This window comes from Scyliorhinus canicula, chromosome 7 (genome assembly GCF_902713615.1).
Source record: "Scyliorhinus canicula chromosome 7, sScyCan1.1, whole genome shotgun sequence".
NCBI lineage: Eukaryota > Metazoa > Chordata > Chondrichthyes > Carcharhiniformes > Scyliorhinidae > Scyliorhinus > Scyliorhinus canicula.
Genome location: NC_052152.1, coordinates 99,936,760 through 99,955,381, shown reverse-complemented (window position 1 = coordinate 99,955,381; position 18,622 = coordinate 99,936,760). Strand labels below are relative to the sequence as shown.

General features: G+C 48.7%; 1 protein-coding gene across 2 annotated transcripts in view; it reads right to left on the bottom strand.

Annotated features, from left to right (window-relative positions):
* cdkl5 (cyclin-dependent kinase-like 5) overlaps positions 1–18,243 on the bottom strand; it is a 285,976-nt gene extending 267,733 nt beyond the window's left edge. Inside the window, exon 1 of one of the 2 annotated variants that reach the window (XM_038802545.1) lies at positions 18,104–18,243. The gene's annotated coding sequence lies outside the window, so the exon portion shown is untranslated. The remainder of the gene's footprint in view (positions 1–18,103) is intronic. The other variant, XM_038802546.1, reaches the window with a different exon arrangement.
* Positions 18,244–18,622: the final 379 nt, after the last annotated feature.

Sequence of the window (18,622 nt, the reverse complement as noted above, 5' to 3'; positions counted from 1 at the left end):
CAGGTAGAGACGGGAAGAACGTGCAGACTCCGCACAGACAGTGGCCCAAACCGGGAATCGAACCCGGTCCCTGCCGCCGTGAAGCCCTACCCCTAACCCCATGTGATCTAGCCTGAATGGCACCTTATGAAACACCTTCCAGAAGTCCAGATATACTACATCCACAGACTGACTACTTTCCACTTAGCTTGCTACATCTTCAAAGAACGCTAGCAAATTAGTCAAACATGATTACTCTTTATAAAACCATGCTTCACCTAATATCTCCTTTGGTTCAATCTCAATTTTTGCCTAATTTTGTTGCTCTAAAACACCCAAGATATTTTACTGCATTACGGCTGCGATATAAATGCAAGAAGTTTTTTTTTTTTACTAGGTGCATTTCTACTCTCACGGTAGAAGGTATTATTTGTAAAGTTTCATGGCAGGGCCTTCAGGGATTTTTAAATAAGCACCAGTGGAGGTTGAATAAATAGATGTGTATGAGGGAAAGAAGGTCAGATAAAAGCAAGCAACGGAGAAATTTAACAGTAATATCAAGTGCACAGCAAGGATCAGAAAGAGAAATTGAAATTTTGCAAACCACACATTATGACGATTCAATACAGCTGTTTTCCAAAATCGCAACTGGGGGAAACACTAGAAAGCAACATAATCTCAATAGTTTTATCACCAAATGAAAATATTAATATTTGAACTGAAACAGTATTTGAACTGAAGCACAAGTATTTTAATGGCAAATAGTGAAAGCTGAAATGCAACTGTTCTCGAGAATCCCCCCCCTCCCAAAAGATCTATTTGAACCAATTTTTGTTTCTGTCTACTTCAATGACTGAAGAATCACCAGATAGAACATAGAACATAGAACACTACAGCGCAGTACGGGCCCTTCGGCCCTCGATGTTGCGTCGGCCTGTGAAACCATCTGAAGCCTATCTGACCTACACTATTCCATTTTCATCCATATGTCTGTCCAGTGACCACTTAAATGCCCTTAAAGTTGGCGAGTCTACTACTGTTGCAGGCAGGGCGTTCCACACCCCTACAACTCTCTGAGTAAAGAAACTGCCTCTGACATCTGTCCTATATCTATCACCCTTCAATTTAAAGCTATGTCCCCTCGTGTTGGTCATCACCATCCGAGGAAAAAGACTCTTACTGTCCACCCTATCTAACCCTCTGACTATCTTATATGTCTCTATTAAGTCACCTCTCAGCCTTCTCCTCTCTAACGAAAACAACCTCAATTCCCTGAGCCTTTCCTCGTAAGACCTTCCCTCCATACCAGGCAACATCCTAGTAAATCTCCTCTGAACCCTTTCCAAAGCTTCCACATCCTTCCTATAATGTGGTGACCAGAACTGCACGCAGTACTCCAGGTGCGGCCGCACCAGAGTTATGTACAGCTGCAGCATGACCTTGTGGTTCCGAAACTCAATCCCCCTGCTTATAAAGGCTAGCACACCATATGCCTGCTTAACAGCCCTATTAACCTGGGTGGCAACTTTTAGGGATCTATGTACATGGACACCGAGATCTCTCTGCTCATCCCAAGTACCAAGAATCTTGCCATTAGCCCAGTACTCTGCATTCCTGTTACTCCTTCCAAAGTGAACCACCTCACACTTTTCCGCATTAAACTCCATCTGCCACCTCTCAGCCCAGCTCTGCAGCTTATCTATGTCCCTCTGTATCCTATAACATCCTTCAGCACTATCCACAACTCCACCGACCTTCGTGTCATCTGCAAATTTACTAACCCATCCTTCTACACCCTCTTCCAGGTCATTTATAAAAATGACAAACAGCAGTGGCCCCAAAACAGATCCTTGCGGTACACCACTAGTAACTGAACTCCAGGATGAACATTTGCCATCGACCACCACCCTCTGGCTTCTTTCAGCTAGCCAATTACTGATCCAAACCGCTAAATCACCTTCAATTCCATACTTCCTTATTTTCTGCAATAGCCTACCGTGGGGAACCTTATCAAACGCCTTACTGAAATCCATATACACCACATCAACAGCTTTACCCTGATCCACCTGTTTGGTCACCTTCTCAAAAAACTCAATAAGGTTTGTGAGGCATGACCTACCCTTCACAAAACCGTGTTGACTATCGCTAATCAACTTGTTCTTTTCAAGATGATTATAAACCCTATCTCTTATAACCTTTTCCAACATTTTACCCACAACCGAAGTAAGGCTCACAGGTCTATAATTACCAGGGTTGTCTCTACTCCCCTTCTTGAACAAGGGGACAACACTTGCTATCCTCCAGTCTTCCGGCACTATTCGTGTCGACAAAGACGACATAAAGATCAAGGACAAAGGCTCTGCAATCTCCTCCCTGGCTTCCCAGAGAATCCTAGGATAAATCCCATCTGGCCCAGGGGACTTATCTATTTTGACATTTTCCAAAATTGCTAACACCTCCTCCTTTTGAACCTCAATTCCATCTAGCCTGGTCGACTGAACCAGAGTGTTCTCCTCGACAACATTGTCTTTCTCCAGTGTAAACACTGACGAAAAATATCCATTTAACGCTTCCCCTATCTCCTCTGATTCCACACACAACTTTCCACTACTATCCTTGATTGGCCCTAATCTTACTCTAGTCATTCTTTTGTTCCTGATATACCTATAGAAAGCCTTAGGGTTTTCCTTGATCCTATCTGCCAACGACTTTTCGTGTCCTCTCCTCGCTCTTCTTAACTCTCCCTTTAGGTCCTTCCTGGCTAACTTGTAACTCTCAAGTGCCCTAACTGAGCTTTCATGTCTCATCCTAACATAAGCCTTCTTCTTCCTCTTGACAAGTGCTTCAACTTCCTTAGTAAACCACGGTTCCCTTGCTCGACAACTTCCTCCCTGCCTGACAGGTACATACTTATCAAGGACACGCAGTAGCTGTTCCTTGAAAAAGCTCCACATTTCGATTGTACCCATCCCCTGCAGTTTCCTTCCCCATCCTATACATCCTAAATCTTGCCGAATAGCATCATAATTGCCTTTCCCCCAGCTATAATTCTTGCCTTGCGGTATATACCTATCCCTGCCCATTGCTAAAGTAAACATAACCAAGTTGTGATCACTATCACCAAAGTGCTCACCTACATCTAAATCTAACACCTGGCCGGGTTCATTACCCAGTACCAAATCCAATGTGGCCTCGCCCCTTGTTGGCCTGTCTACATACTGTGTCAGAAAACCCTCCTGCACACACTGCACAAAAACTGACCCATCTATAGTACTCGAACTATAGTATTCCCAGTCAATATTTGGAAAGTTAAAGTCCCCCATAACAACTACCCTGTTACTCTCGCTCCTGTCGAGAATCATCTTTGCAATCCTTTCCTCTACATCTCTGGAACTATTCGGAGGTCTATAGACAACTCCCAACAGGGTGACCTCTCCTCTACTGTTCCTAACCTCGGCCCATACTGCCTCAGTAGATGAGTCCTCAAGCGTCCTTTCTACCGCCGTAATACTTTCCTTGATTAACAATGCCACACCCCCCCCCTCTTTTACCATCTTCTCTGTTCTTACAGAAACATCTAAATCCTGGAACCTGCAACAACCATTCCTGTCCCTGCTCTACCCATGTCTCCGAAATCGCCACAACATCGAGATCCCAGGTACCAACCCATGCTGCAAGCTCACCCACCTTATTCCGGATGCTCCTGGCGTTGAAGTAGACACACTTCAAACCAGCGTCCTGCTTGCCGGTGCCCTCTTTCGAACTTTTAACCCTATCCCTGACCTCACTACTCTCAACATCCTGTACACTGGGACTACAATTTAGGTTCCCATCCCCCTGCTGAATTAGTTTAAACCCCCCCGAAGAGCACTAGCAAATCTCCCCCCCAGGATATTGGTACCCCTCTGGTTCAGGTGAAGACCATCCTGTTTGTAGAGGTCCCACCTACCCCAGAATGAGCCCCAATTATCCAGGAAACCAAAACCTTCCCTCCTGCACCATCCCTGTAGCCACGTGTTCAACTCCTCTCTCTCCTTATTTCTCACTTCGCTAGCACGTGGCACGGGTAACAACCCAGAGATAACAACTCTGTTTGTTCTAGCTCTCAGCTTCCACCCTAGCTCCCTAGATCTCTTGAACAACCAAATGCAACTCACATTTCAGTCATAACCAGTTGTGGTAACATGTTCAAATCATTGTTAAGAGTATAGATGATGATCCTTGACTGCCGAAAATAAATTCATAAATATGTCCACCCTTTTATCACTGACTAAAATTTAGGTACTTGGAATTGCTTCCTGTTGAATGTTCATCATCTGAGATTACTATTTAGAATAAATAATGCGACTTCCTGTGGCGGCCATGAAGTAAGTGGTCGCACATTTGGCAGCTCCCGCTTGAGGCAATATTTTCAGTCCTTTTCCCCATTTGCTGGGCAGGTGCTTTGGTGGAAAAAGATGTAGAAGTGGTGGAGGAAAGTAAAGCTCCACTAGTGGTGGCGGTGGATGGATCCGTGGACCAGAAGTGGGTCGAGAAGGAAGGAGCTGTTGGAGCAAAATTCTTTGTGCGTTATAGGTGAAGGTGGCAGTAGGTGAAGATGGCGGAGGTAATAGAGTCAGCCCTACCAGTCCAATGGTCTACAGAGCCGCTTGCAGACTTTGTGAATGAGAAGTTTAGCCAGCAGAGATGGGAAGCTCAGGAGGCCCCGGCTACGGTGGTAGAACTGCTAAAAGCAGTGATCGATTGGGTGAAGCAGAGACTGGTGACCCAGAGCCAGGCGATCCAGAAAGTGGAGGAGGTGGTGGGGGAGCACAAGGAGCAGCTTAGCTCGTTGGCGGCCAAGATCGGGATAATACGGGAGACCCAGAAGCAGTGAAAGGAGAAGGTGGAGGAACCACCCCCAGAGACATAATTTAAGAATTTTTGGGATGCCAGAAGGTATCAAGGGAGTGGACATTTGCTCATACGCAGCCAAAATGCTGGAGCAGCTGATGGGGAAGGGGTCTTTCACCAGCCCCTGGAGGCTGACCGGGCGCATAGGGCACTGATGAGGAAGTCGCAGGCGAAAGTGCCGCCGAGGGCGATGGTGGTGAGGCTCCAGAGATTCCTTGGCAACGAGAAGATTTTGCAGGCCAGACAGATGAGGAGGTGCACCTGGGAAAGTAATGAGCTCCGGATGTACTCAGGCCTGGGAGCGGAACTGGCCAAGAGAAGAGCCGGGTTCAACCGTGTCACGGTTGGCCAAGAATGGGGTGAAGTTTGGGATGCTTTACCTGTCTCTCCTCTGGGTGACTTATTTTGCAACACCAGAGGAAGCAATGCAGTTTTTGAGAGACAATGAACTGGCAGGAGGGGGAGGTAATTTAACTCTGGAGGAAGAGAGGAGATGTTGGTTCCCTCTACCTTTTTGCTTTATTATTTTTGGGTTGTTGGGCAGGGGAGAACTTCTCTTCTTGGAGATTTTTTTGGGGGTGCTGTGGCTGGATGCTTGGGGAGCGTGGACGGTGAGTGTACCTTTTTCTTATTTCATTGCGTATGGAGGTGTTCGCGCAGGTAGGGGGAATCAGTGGGGGGGTAGAGGTTTTGTGCCATGGGTGGAGGTTTCCAGGCTAGCTGGGTGGGCAAGTTAACGGGAGTGCAGTGGGGGGTGAGCAAATGGTTAGTGTAATAGAGGGGGGTGAGAGTATTGCTTTGTTTAAGGGAGGGGGGCTGCTGGCAAAGGTGAGGTTGCTGTGGTGCAGTAAGAAAGGAGGTGGTGACGGTGGACATCTCATGGCCTGGGGGAGTCACATGGCACAGGCCAGGGGCTGGCCCAAGAAAGAAGATGGTTGATCGGCAGGGGAGGTGGACGGAGCACCCTCTGACCAGGTTGGTCACATGAAACGTGAGAGGGCTGAATGGGTCAGTCAAACGGTCGCAAGTGTTCGCGCATTTGAGGAGTTTGAAGGCGGATGTGGCCTTTCTGCAAGAAATGCATTTGAAGATCGGGGACTAGATTAGGCGAAGGAAAGGGATGGGTAGGGCAAGTCTTTCATTCAGGATTAGATAAGAAGACGCGGGGGTTGGAGGTACTGATAAACAAGCGGGTAGCATTTGAGGTGGGGAATTTAGTGGCAGATTCGGGAGGACGTTTCATGATGGTGAGCGGTAGGGGGTGCCAGTGGTCTTGGTCAGTGTTTATACACCAAATTGGGACGATGTTGAATTCATGAGGCAGGAGCTGGGGAAGTTCCTGGACCTGGACTTGCACCGGCTGATTATGACCGGATGTGGGATTGCTAGCAGATGAGGTGGTGTGTGAGTGGGTGAGGGCCGTCATCCGGGGATATGTGGAGCTGAACGATACGGGCGAGGTCTTGGCCGCGAAGCTCTGGGAGGTGCTTAAGGCAGTGGTGGTGGGGGGGGGGGGGGGGGGGGGGGGGGAAGAGTTTATATTGACCTGGGCGCATTGCGACAAGATGGAACGAGCAGAGATGGTACGGCTGGTGGACGAGATTCTGCAGATGGACAGGAGGTACTCGGAGGCCCCGGAGGCAGGGTTGTTGAAGGAGCAGCAAAAGCTCCAGATGGAGTTTGGGTTAGTGTCCACACGGAAGGAGGAGGATAGTTGCGGATGGCCAGAGGGGCAATGTACGAGTATGGGGAGAAGGTGAACAGGATGCTGGCTCACCAACTTAGGAAGCAGGAGGTGGCGATGGAGATCAGAAGGGTGAAGGACAGGAGGGGAGAGTGGTACTGGACCCGGTGGGGGTGAATGGGGTTTTTGAGGATTAGATCCTAGATGGGTTGGAGTTCCACAATGTGGAGGACGACCTGGTGGAGGGGCTGAGGGTCCCCATTGGATTAGTGGAGGTGATAGAGGGTATGGGGGCAACGCAGGCAATGAAATGGGTTTCCTGTAGAATTTATAAGAAGTTTTCTGGGGAATTGGGGTCCCTGCTGGCAAGGGCATATGAGGCAAGGGATGAGGGGGAACTTCCCCCTTCATTATCACAGGGCTTTGATATCCTTAATACCGGAGAGGGAGAAGGACCCAGAGCAGCGTGAGACTTACCGCCCGATATCGCAGCTAACTGTGGATACCAAACTGTTGGCAAAGGGCAGCACGGTACCACACGTGGATAGCACTGTGGCTTCACAGCGCCAATGTCCCAGGTTCGATTCCCTGCTGGGTCACTGACTGCGTGGGTTTCCTCCGGTTTCCTCCCACAGTCCAATGACGTTCAGGTTAGGTGGATTGGCCATGATAAACTGCCCTCAGTGACCAAAAGGTGAAGAGGGGTTATTGGGTTATGGAGATAGGGTGGAAGTGAGGGCTTAAGTGGGTCGGTGCAGACACGATGGGCCGAATGGCCTCCTTCTGCACTGTATGTTTTATGTTCAAAGGGGCAGCAGGGTAGCATGGTGGTTAGCATAAATGCTTCACAGCTCCAGGGTCACAGGTTCGATTCCTGGCTGAGTCACTGTCTGTGTGGAGTCTGCACGTCCTACCCCTGTGTGCGTGGGTTTCCTCCGGGTGCTCCGGTTTCCTCCCACAGTCCAAAGATGTGCGGGTTAGGTGGATTGGCCATGCTAAATTGCCCGTAAGTGTCCTAATAAAAGTGAGGTTTTGGGGGGGGGGGGGGGGGGGGGGGGGGTGGTTTGGTGGGTTTGAGTAGGGTGATCTTGGCTCGGCACAACATTGAGGGCCGAAGGGCCTGTTCTGTGCTGTACTGTTCTATGTTTTATGTTTTGGCCTCGTGGAGTGTGTGCCGGGAGTTATAGCTGAAGACCAAACGGGGTTTGTTAAGGGGAGGCATCTGACGGCGAATGTTAGGCGATTATTTTATTTCTATTTTTTTAAAAAGTGTTTTCTTTCTCCTCCTTTTTCACATTTTCTCCCAAATTTACACCCAACAATAAACAATAATCATTAAGAAATATGTCAATCCCCATATCAATAACAACGATCCCATCCTCCCACCAAACCCCAAACATTAGCCCACATGTTTACATAAACAAATGACATAAAAGGAATTAGGGATCACCCATAGTCACCATTAACACACACCGCCCCCCTCCCCCAACCACACACCTCAACTAATATTCGATGTTATCCAGTTCTTGAAAGTGCACAGTGAATAATGCCTATGAATTCTAGAACCCCTCCATCCTTCCCCTCAGTTCAAACTTAACCTTCTCAAGAGTCAAGAATTCCAACAGGCACCCCCACCACGCCGCGCGCACAGGGTGGAGAGGTTGCTCTCCAACATATCAGGATCCACCTTCGGGCGATCAACGAGGCGAAGGCTACATCTGCCTCTGCACCCATTTCCAACCCTGGCTGGTCCGACACCCCGAATATGGCCTCCAGGCGACCCGGGTCCAGTTTCACGTGCACCACTTTAAAAATTACCCTAAAAACCTCCTTCCAGTAATCCTCTAGCTTTGGACAGGACCAAAACATATGAAGGTGATTAGCGGCCCCCTGGCAACATTCACACACATCTTCTACTCCCTCAAAGAATCAGCTCATCCTCGCCCTCCTGAGGTGTGCTCTGTATACCACCTTCAGCTGTATCAGCCCCAACCTCACGCACGAGGTGGAGGCGCTCACTCTCCGGAGCACCTCACACCAGAACCCCTCCTCCATATCCTCTCCCAACTCTTCCTCCCACTTTGCTTTGATCCCTTCCAGTGGTGCCTTCTCCTCTTCCAAAATAGCTCTGTAAACCGTTGACACTACCCCCTTCTCCAGTCCCCCTACCATCAGCACCTCCTCCAGCAATGTGGAGGCCAGCTCCACCGGGAAGCTCTGTATCTCCTTTCTGGCAAAATCTCGAACCTGCATGTATCAAGCATCTCCCCCTGCTCTAGCCCATACTTCGCTTCCAGCTCCCTCAATCCTGCAAACTGACCCCCAAGAAACAAATCTTTTCGTGTCTGAATCCCCTTCTCCCATTTCCAAAAAATTCCATCCCACTTCCCTGGCTCAAATCTGTGCTTCCCCCGAACCGACATTTCCCTTGACCCTGCCCCCAACCCGAAGTGTTGGTGAAACTGCCTCCAGATTTTCAATGAAGCTATTATTACCGGACTCCCTGAGTATTTCCTCGGAGCTATCGGGAGCGGCGCTGTTGCTAGTGCTTTCAGTCCCGACCCCCTGCACAAACTCTCCTCCATTCTGACCCACTAGGATTCAACCCCTCTGACCCAGCTCCGCACCTTCTCTACATTCGCTGCCCAGTAGTAGTACATCAGGTTCGGAGACCCAAACCCCCTGCCTGCCTTCCCCTCTGTAGCAGCATCTTTCTAACTCTGACCACCTTCCCTCCCCATATGAACAGCTAATCCTTCCCTCAATCTCCCTGAAAAAAGCCTTTGGCAGGAAAATCGGTAGGCATTGAAAAATAAACAGAAATCACAGCAAAACATTCATTTTAACCGCCTGTACCCGACCCGTCAGTGACAGAGGGAGGAGCCCCAGCGAGTTTATGTATGGTGTAATCTTTGACAGATGCGAGACTTCCGGTGGCAACAGGGAGAAGGTCGCACACAAGGTAGCTCCCACCATTGTCTTTGTTTTTGGACTTTTTAAAACTCGGTTCCCAGAGATTTTGGTTATGAGAACCGGTCCATCGTATGGGGTAAGGAATTTATTGGCAAAAGTATGTCTAAATCCACTATAAGGTTGACGGCAACACGTTCATTTTAACCGCCTGTACCCGACACGCCAGTGACAGAGGGAGACCATCCAACCTTGCTAGATCAGCTTTCACTCTCCCAACCAAACTACAAATGTACCTGCGGAGCCCCCCACCCACTCCCAGGAAACCTGCACCCCCAGGTAGCTAAAGTGAGTCCCTGCCCTACGGAATGGCAGCCCCCCCACCCCTGCCCCCACCCCTGGCCGAGATACCACAAAATATTCACTCTAGTCTAAATTCAGTTTGTACCCTGAGAAAGACCCAAACACTCAAAGCAGCTCCAATATTCCCCCTATCGACACACTCGGTTCCGACACGTATAACAGCAAGTCATCGGCATATAAGGACACCTATGCTCTAACTCCCCCCACACTATTCCTCTCCATACCCCCAAACTTCTTAATGCGATGGCCAATGGCTCAATCGCGAGTGCAAACAGCAGGGGGGACATGGGACATCCTTGCCTTGTCCCATGTGGAGAGAAAAGTATCTCGAGCTGATGTTGTTTGTGCGGACACTCACCCTCGACTCCTTATATAGTAGCTTTACCCAGTTCACAAATCTTGGTCCAATCCCAAACCTCTCCAGAACTGCCATCAAGTACCCTCATTCTACTCGGTCAAACGCCTTCTCAGCGTCCAATGCCACAACCACCACAATCAACTGTTTCCTTCCCCTCTGCCGGTGCCATAATGACGTTTAATACCCTTCTAACGTTTGAAAAGAGCTGCCTCCCTCTCACGAACCCCGTCTGATCCTCACCTATCACCTTCGGGAGGCACTCCTTCAGACTACCCGCCAGTACCTTCACCAATACTTTTGCGTCCACATTCAGAAGTGATATGGGCCTATACGACCCACACTCCGTCGGATCCTTATCTTTTTTTAGCAACAGTAAAATCGATGCCTGCCCCAAAGTTTGTGGCAACACCCGCTTCCCTATCGCCTCTTCAAACATCCCCACCATCAGGGGTGCCAGCTTATCCTTGAATTTTTTATAATATTCCACCGGAAATCCATCCGGCCCTGCCACCTTCCCCAACTGCATCCTTCCAATCGCATCCTTTATCTCCTGCTCCACTATCGCTCCTTCTAATATAGCCCTGTCCCCCTCCCCTAACCTCGGGTGCTCCAACCCATCTAGAAATTCCTGCATCACCCGGTCTCCCAGGTGGCTCTGACCTGTACAACCTCTCATAAAATTCCTCAAAAACCTTGTTAATCAGATCCGGAGCCACCACCAACTTCCTTGCCCTATCCCTCACCTGAACAATTTCCCTTACCGCTGCCTCCCTCCAGAGCTGACCTAACATACTCCACGCCTTATCTCCATGATCATAAACTGCACCCTTGCTTGTCTCAGTTGGCGCACCGCCTTCCTGGTAGATAGTCGGTCAAAGCTCGCCTGTAGTTCCTTCATCTTTTCCAGCTTCACTGGGTCCCCATCTTCTGCAAACTCCGATCTACGTCCAACATCTCATCTATTACCCTCTGCTGCTCCAACCTTTCCTCTTTGTCAACCCTGGCTTTAAAAGAAATCACCTCACCCCTCACCACTGCCTTAAGAGCCTCCCAGACAACTGCCTTCGACACCTCACCCATACAGTTGAAACCTACATATTCCTCAATTACCTTTTCAATTTTGTCACAGAACCCTTGGTCCTCCAAAAGTCCCATATATAATTTAATCCCACCCAGTCCCAGAGAAAGATAAAACAAAAACAACAATCCAACCATACAATTCACGAAAATAAGATATAACCGCCGCAACACAGAATGCCAATCAAACCAACCAATAACTTGAACTCTGTAAAAATGTGAAGAGAAGTAAATGACAACACACGTCAGTAAAAAGTTATAGCATTTATACATTTTCCAGCTCCCCAATCACAGTCCACAGTCTCTCTTCCAGCTCCGCTCCTCACGTCTGTCCAAGCCTTCTGCCCTCACGAACGCCTCAGCCGCCTCCGCTGTCTCGAAATAAAAGTCTTTGGCATCATACGTCACCCTCCGCTTCGCCGGGTATACCATACCAAATCGCACCCCTTTTTGTACAGTGCCGCCTTCACTCGCCCGAATGCCACTCATCTTTTTGCCAACTCCATCGTCAAGTCCTGGTAGATCCAAACTCCAGCACCATCCCACTGCACCTCGCGCTTCTGCTTCGCCCAGCTTAACACCTTCTCGTTCATGCAGTACTTACGGAAGCAGATAATTACTGCTCTTGGCGGCTCATTCACTTTGGGCTTCAGCCTTAATGACCAATGAGCTCGGTCCAGCTCGTACCGGGAGGGGTTCTCACCCTCCCCCATCAACTCCGCCAACTTCTTAGCTAAGTATTCTGTTGGCCTTGAGCCCTCTGTCCCTTCGGGCAAGCCCACAATTCTCAGATTGTGCCGCCTCGAGCGGTTCTCCAAGTCCTCAAGCTTTGCTCGGAGTCCTCTGTTGACCTCCACCACCCTCCGCATCTCGTCCCCATTGAGGTGAACTGGTCGCTGTGCTACGACACCGCCTCCTCCACTTCCTTCATCTTCTCACCCTGCTCTCTCACCTCAGCCGATATCTTTGCCACAGCTAGCTAGGCGATTATTAAACGGAAGGGCAGAATGTGGAGGTGGCTGTCGCTATGGACGCAGAGAAGGCGTTTGATCGGGTGGAGTGCGAGTACCTGTGGGAAGTGCTGGGACGTTTCGGGCAGGAGTTTGTGGATTGGTTGCGGTTGTTGTATAGGGCGCTGGGAGCTAGCATACGTACAAATTAGTACTTAGGACTACACCATGGACAAGGCAGGGATGCCCACTCACCCCGTTGCTCTTTCCCTTGGCAATAGAGCCACTGGCAATGGCGCTTAGAGCGTCAAGGGCTAGTGTGTGTGTGTGTGGCCGTGGGGGGGGTTGGAGCACAGGTTCTCGCTATATGTGGACCATCTGCTGCTTTATATATCAGATCCACTGGGAGGTGTTGGAGGAATTATAAACATTTTAGAGGAGTTTAAGCCGTTTCCCGGATATAAAAATTAAACACAGGGAAGAGTGTGGTCTTCCCCATCGAGACAAGGGGGCAGGAAAGGAGGTTGGGCGAGCTGCCGTTTAAGGTGGTGAGGGCGAGCTTTAGGTATTTGGGCATCCAGTTGGCGCGGGGTTGGGAACAACAACATAAATTGAATTTGGCGCGGTTGGTGGAACAGATGAGGGGGGATTTTAAGAGGTGGGATGTACTCCGGCTGTCACTGGTGGAGCTGGTGCAGACAGTGAAAATGATGGTACACCCAAGGCTCTTATCTGTTTTCCAGAACCTCCCGATCTTCATTCCAAAATCTTTTTTCAGGAAAACTAATGCTCTGATTTTGGGATTTGTATAGGTTGGGAAAAGGGTAAAGGTGGTGCTGTTGGAACACGTGGGGTGGGGGAGGGGAAGGGGGGGCTTGCCTTGCCAAATATTTTTTTTTTAATTAAGGGGCAATTTAGCGTGGCCAATCCACCTACTTTGCACATTTTTGGGTTGTGGGGGCGAAACCCACGCAGATACGGGGAGAACGTGCAAACTCCACACTGACAGTGACCCAGAGCCGGGATCGAACCTGGGACCTCAGCGCCATGAGGCGGTTGTGCTAACCACTAGGCCACCGTGCTGCCCCTTGCCTTGCCAAATATAATGAATTATTATTGGACAACGAATATAGCTATGGTTAGGAAGTGGGTGGTGAGGGCGGAGTCGGCTTGGGAGCGGATGGAGGCAGCCTCTTGCAAGGACATGAGCTTAGGGGCAAGGGGCATTGCTGACGGCACCTTTGCCGTTCTCGCCGGCCAAGTACTCCACGGGCCCAGTGACGGCGACAGCCCTGCGGGTATGGGAACAGTAACTTTTCGCAGTAACTCCTTTGCAGTGTTAATGTAAGCTTACTTACGACAATTACGGGCAGCAGCACCCGTGGCTGGAAAGTGCTTCCATCTGGGCACTGATTTGCGGGAATCATAGATTTGCATCTGGGGGGGATTGGACACGGGGTTTCGGTGGTGGCGACGGGCAGGGATCGAGCGGTTTGGAGACCCGTTTGTGGGGGGCAGCTTTCCGAGTTTAGAGGAACTGGAGAAGGATGAGCTGCCCAGCAGGAATGGGTTTGGGTACTTACAGGTGCGGGATTATGTGAGGAAGCAGGTGCCATCCTTTCCCAATCTGCTGCCCCTGGGGCTACAGGATAAAGTGGTATCAAAAACAAGAGTGGGTGAGAGTAAGGTATCCGAGATCCACAAGGAGTTAATGGACTGGGAGGGCGCCCCGTAGGGAGAAGTCAAAAATGGAAGTGGGAGGAGGAGTTGGGAAGGGGGGGGGGAAATGGAGGCTGGGTTGTTGGAGAGGCTTTAAGGAGGGTGAACATATCGTCGTTGTGTGCTTAGCTTAGCCTTATTCAATTCAAGGTAGTGCATCGGGCGCATATGACAGGGGCTAGGATGAGCCTGTTCTTTGAGGGGGTGGAGGATAGGTGTAGGCGGTGCGCAGGGAGGCCCTCGAACCATGTCCACATATTTTGGGCTGTCCAAAGCTGAAGGGGTTCTGGCAGGGGTTCGAAGGCACAATGTCGGAGGAGCTGAAGGTGAAGTTGGCCCAGAAGTGGCGATATTTGAGGTGTCGGAAGACCCGGGAGTCCAGAGGACGAGAGAGGCAGACATCTTGATCTTTGCCTCCCAGGTCGACTGGCGACGGGTTTTGTTGGAGTGAAGGGACTCGGAGCCGCTGATGCTGGGGCTGCGAGCGCACGACCTGGCGGAGTTCTTAAGGCTGGAAAAAATTAAGTTTGCCTTAAGAGGGTCACAGTGGATGGGTTTGCATGGAAATGGAAACCGTTTTTTGATTTCTTCAAGGTAAATTAAGGTGTCGGGGTGGGTGGGGGGTAAAAGGGGTTAAAATGGGGAAGGCAGGGTGGGTGGAGGGGAGCGGCAGGGAGGTTGGGGCAGCTGGGTAGTTATTTATTTGTTATGAGGTTTTCGGTTTGTTCTTACTCTGGTTTTGATTGTGTTTAATGTATGTACAAAATGCCTTAATAAAAATATTTTTTTTAAAACAATAAGTAATGCATTCAACGGTCATGTGTATGTTGTTGGAATTTGCCCAACTACAAACTGCAGTATTTAAGACAGGGTGGGGTACAAAATGAGTGAACACTACTAATGGTTTAATTTTTATTTCAAAATGGCTAGATTTTATTTTCTAACCAAGACATTGAAACTGAGTAATTTTTTTTCCAAATGCATTTATTTGCAGCATGGGTCTGCTCAGGCTTCACCACTGATTCCCTCCAATCCCATCTTTCAGCTGTTCCTCTTTGTCATACAGTATAACCACATAAACTAATAATTGTGGCATTGTTGCACAATTACTGACAGATAAGCATTTTTCTTTCCAACTGCAGCGCAATTTCAGCATTCTGTATGTTAAGTATTTGTTGAAGTTTCTACTTCCATCTAAAAGTCTGGATTGTTTTAATGGGTATTCAGGAGATAGTAGCAGGACATTTAGAAAATCAGAGTAGTATCAGGTAACATGATCATTGATTTTGTGAAAGGGAAATCATGTTTCACAAATTTATTACAGTTCTTCACGTCCCAAAAGACGTGTTGTTGAGTAATTTGAACATTCTGAATTCTCCCTCTGTGTACCTGAACAGGCGCTGGAGTGTGGCGACTAAGGACTTTTCACAGTAACTTCATTGCAGTGTTAATGTAAGCCTACTTGTGACAACAATAAAGATTATCATAAAAGGTTATTACACACGATAAGAGCTCATGGTTTTGGGGGTGATACAATAGCATGGTTAACGAACAGTGAAGAGAGTTGACATAGATGGGACATTTTCAGGTTGGAAAACCGTAACTAGTGGAGTCCGACAAGGGGCAATGTTGGGCCTTAACTATTTATGACATATTAATGACCTGTGTGAAGGGACCAAAATTGCTGGTGACGCAAAGATAGGTAGGAAAGCAAGTTGTGAGGAAGTTATAGAGTCTGGAAAGCGATATAGATAAGTTTCATATGTGGGCAAAGAAATGGCTGATGGTGTGGAATGTGGGAAAATGTGAGGTTGTCCACTTTGGCAGGAAGCACAGAAAAGCAGAATATAAGTTAAACAGAGAGAGGCTGCACAACACTGTGGTAGAGGTCTCTGGGTGTCCTTGTCAATTAATCATAAACAGTTAGCAGGTGCAACAGTATAAAAGTAGGAAAACCTTATTATAGCTGTACAGGGCATTGGTGAGACCACACCTGGAGTACTGTGCACATTTTTGGTCTCCTTACTTGAGATGGAATATACTTGCATTGGAAGTAGTTCAGAGAAGGTTCACTCTGGTGATTACTAGGATGAAAGGGTTGGCTTACGAGGAAAGGTTAAACAGGTTGGGTCTGCATTTACTGGTGTTTAGAAGAAGAAAGCTAATCTTATCAAAACATAAGATTCTGAGGGGACTTGACAGGGTAGATGTTCGGAGGATATTTCCTCTCATGGAGAATCGAGTACTATGGGGCACAGTTTCAAAATAAGGTGGTCTCCCATTTCAAAATGGAGCCGAGGAGGAATTTCTTCTCTCAGTTGGTTTGGAATTCTCTTCCACAGAAAGCAGAGGAAACTGGGTCATTGAATATATTCAACGCTAAGTTTAGATTTTGATCTACAAGGACGTCAAGTGTTGTGGGGAGCAGGTAAGAAATTGGAGTTATTATCCTATTGAATGGCAGAGCAGGCTCGAGGGGCCCAATGGCCTACACCTGGCTCCTATTTCTTTTGCAATGGAACAAATCACATGAGACACTGTCAAAGATCTATCTGAAAGGTCCTTGACCCTGAAACTGTAACTCTTGTTTCTCTCCCCATAGATGCCCCTGACCTAAGTATTTTGAGCATTTATGTTTTCAGGCCTAAGATGTCTATTGGTCAGATCAAGAGTGAGATGAATGCAGAAATAGAAGTAGGCCATTACGATGGCTGGGAATAAGAGTAGAATAATTTATAAGCACGTCATCTGTAATTCTGAATTAAGTTGTAGTTTGTGTAATATCTATGCAACAAATACAAATGGTGGAGAGAAAATTAGTTACTAAAAGAAAAGAACCAATCTTAATCAGTCCACATTGAATAGTTGTGATGTCCCAATATACCTTTGAGTCCACTATACAGCTAATCAAAGGATTTCAACAGTGATAGAATCCCTACCATGCAGGAGGCCATTGGGCCCATCAAGTCTGCACCAACCCTTCGAAAGTGCACCCTACCTAGGCCCAATCCCTCACTTTATCCCTGTAACTCCATCTAACCTTTGGAACTAAAGGGCTATTTAGCATGGCCAATCGACCTAACTTGCACATCTTTGGACTGTGGGAGGAAACACAGGGAACACAGAGGAAACCCACACTAACATGGGAAGAAAGTGCAAACTCCACACAGTCACAGGAGGTCAGAATTGAACCTGGGTCCCTGGCACTGTGAGGCAGCAATGCTAACCACTGCGCCACCATGCCAGTCTTCCCTGTAAGACTGCTATGAGGTCATTTTCTTTAATTATTCTAAAATACGACAATCAGTATCCAATCTAAAATTCTAAGCATATGTATCCCTGAGGTGTTAATTTCATGACACATCCACAAAAGCCCAAAATAAAGCTGGGCATTGCATAAACGAAGGTTAGAAAGTATATTAATTCAATCCACAACTTCAATGGATTAAGAGCTGAGGTTTGGAGTGTGGATTTGGAAAATAGGTCAAATAATTTCCACTCAAATTATTTACATGACTTACTCTTATAAAATAACGAAGATGCACAAAGTAAATATCACTTGCTGTGCAGAAGATACAAGGGATACATAAATTGCAATTTACATTTCTATTTTTTTCAAAAAATGTACTAAATCACATTCATTATCCCAGAATCCGAATCTATGGAGGAATGGATACTCTGCAAATGCCTGTCAACAGGTGAAGGGTTGAGGTCAAAGAAAATAATTACATTGCTCGGAATATGAATTATTCCAGCAAAATCATTACAAATCAGCGAGTGAAAAACAATTTACATAAATACTACCACCCACACTCCCGTCAGGAGAGCCCCTGGAATCCCATCATCCAGTTGCTGTTGGCTGAAGCTCCGGCTCCTGCGGGCGCTGGAGTCAAGGAGCCGACAGGTGAGCCGGCCGGGGGCGCGAGGCTGATTGTTCCCCCCCACCCCAGGGCGCAGGTCCGGGGGCTCGAGCTCTGTCTCTGGGGCTCGAACTGCGCCGCTCGCTGCAACCGCCTCCTCCCAGCCTGGCGCGAGCAGCGGCGGCGGCGGCCGGGGCTCCCCGTGTGATATGGGGGGACACGGCTCACCCACGATCAGGGAAAGATGAGAAAGGGGTGGTCGCGACGGACCTAGCGACCGCTCAACTGATTATTCTCAGCCCTCACTCACCCGCAGTGAGAAGCACTGATCTCCGCATCACCAACCGCTCAACGGAACCGCCATATTCCACTGCGTAACCGCGACGTCAAAATCATCCCGTGCACGGATGACTCAGTCCGCGCGGCGGCGCAGGGGAGTCTTTGCAGCGTCTCCGCTTCCTGCCATTCAGCCCACTGCCTGGGGACCGGGGCGGCGCCTTTTCCAACCTCCCCCCCCGACCCAGGGCGGCGCCTTCTCCAACCTTCCCCCCCCCGGGGCCAGGGCGGAGCCTTCCCCACCCCCCAGGGCGGCGTCTTCCCATCCACCTCTCTTCCCCCCCCCCGAATAAGTCTGAGCTGGAGACAGTTGCGAAGGCAGGAGATGTGGTTGTGCAAACCGAATATTTCCAGAATTTTCTGTTCTACATAGATCAGGATTTTTCAAAGTCAGGGTCGTGACCTGAGAGTGGGTGTCGCGGAGAGATCAGTCTTGCCGTTCCCGCGGTGATCCCGATTGTGGGAGAAGCACCGAACGGCCTCTATGGGCTTT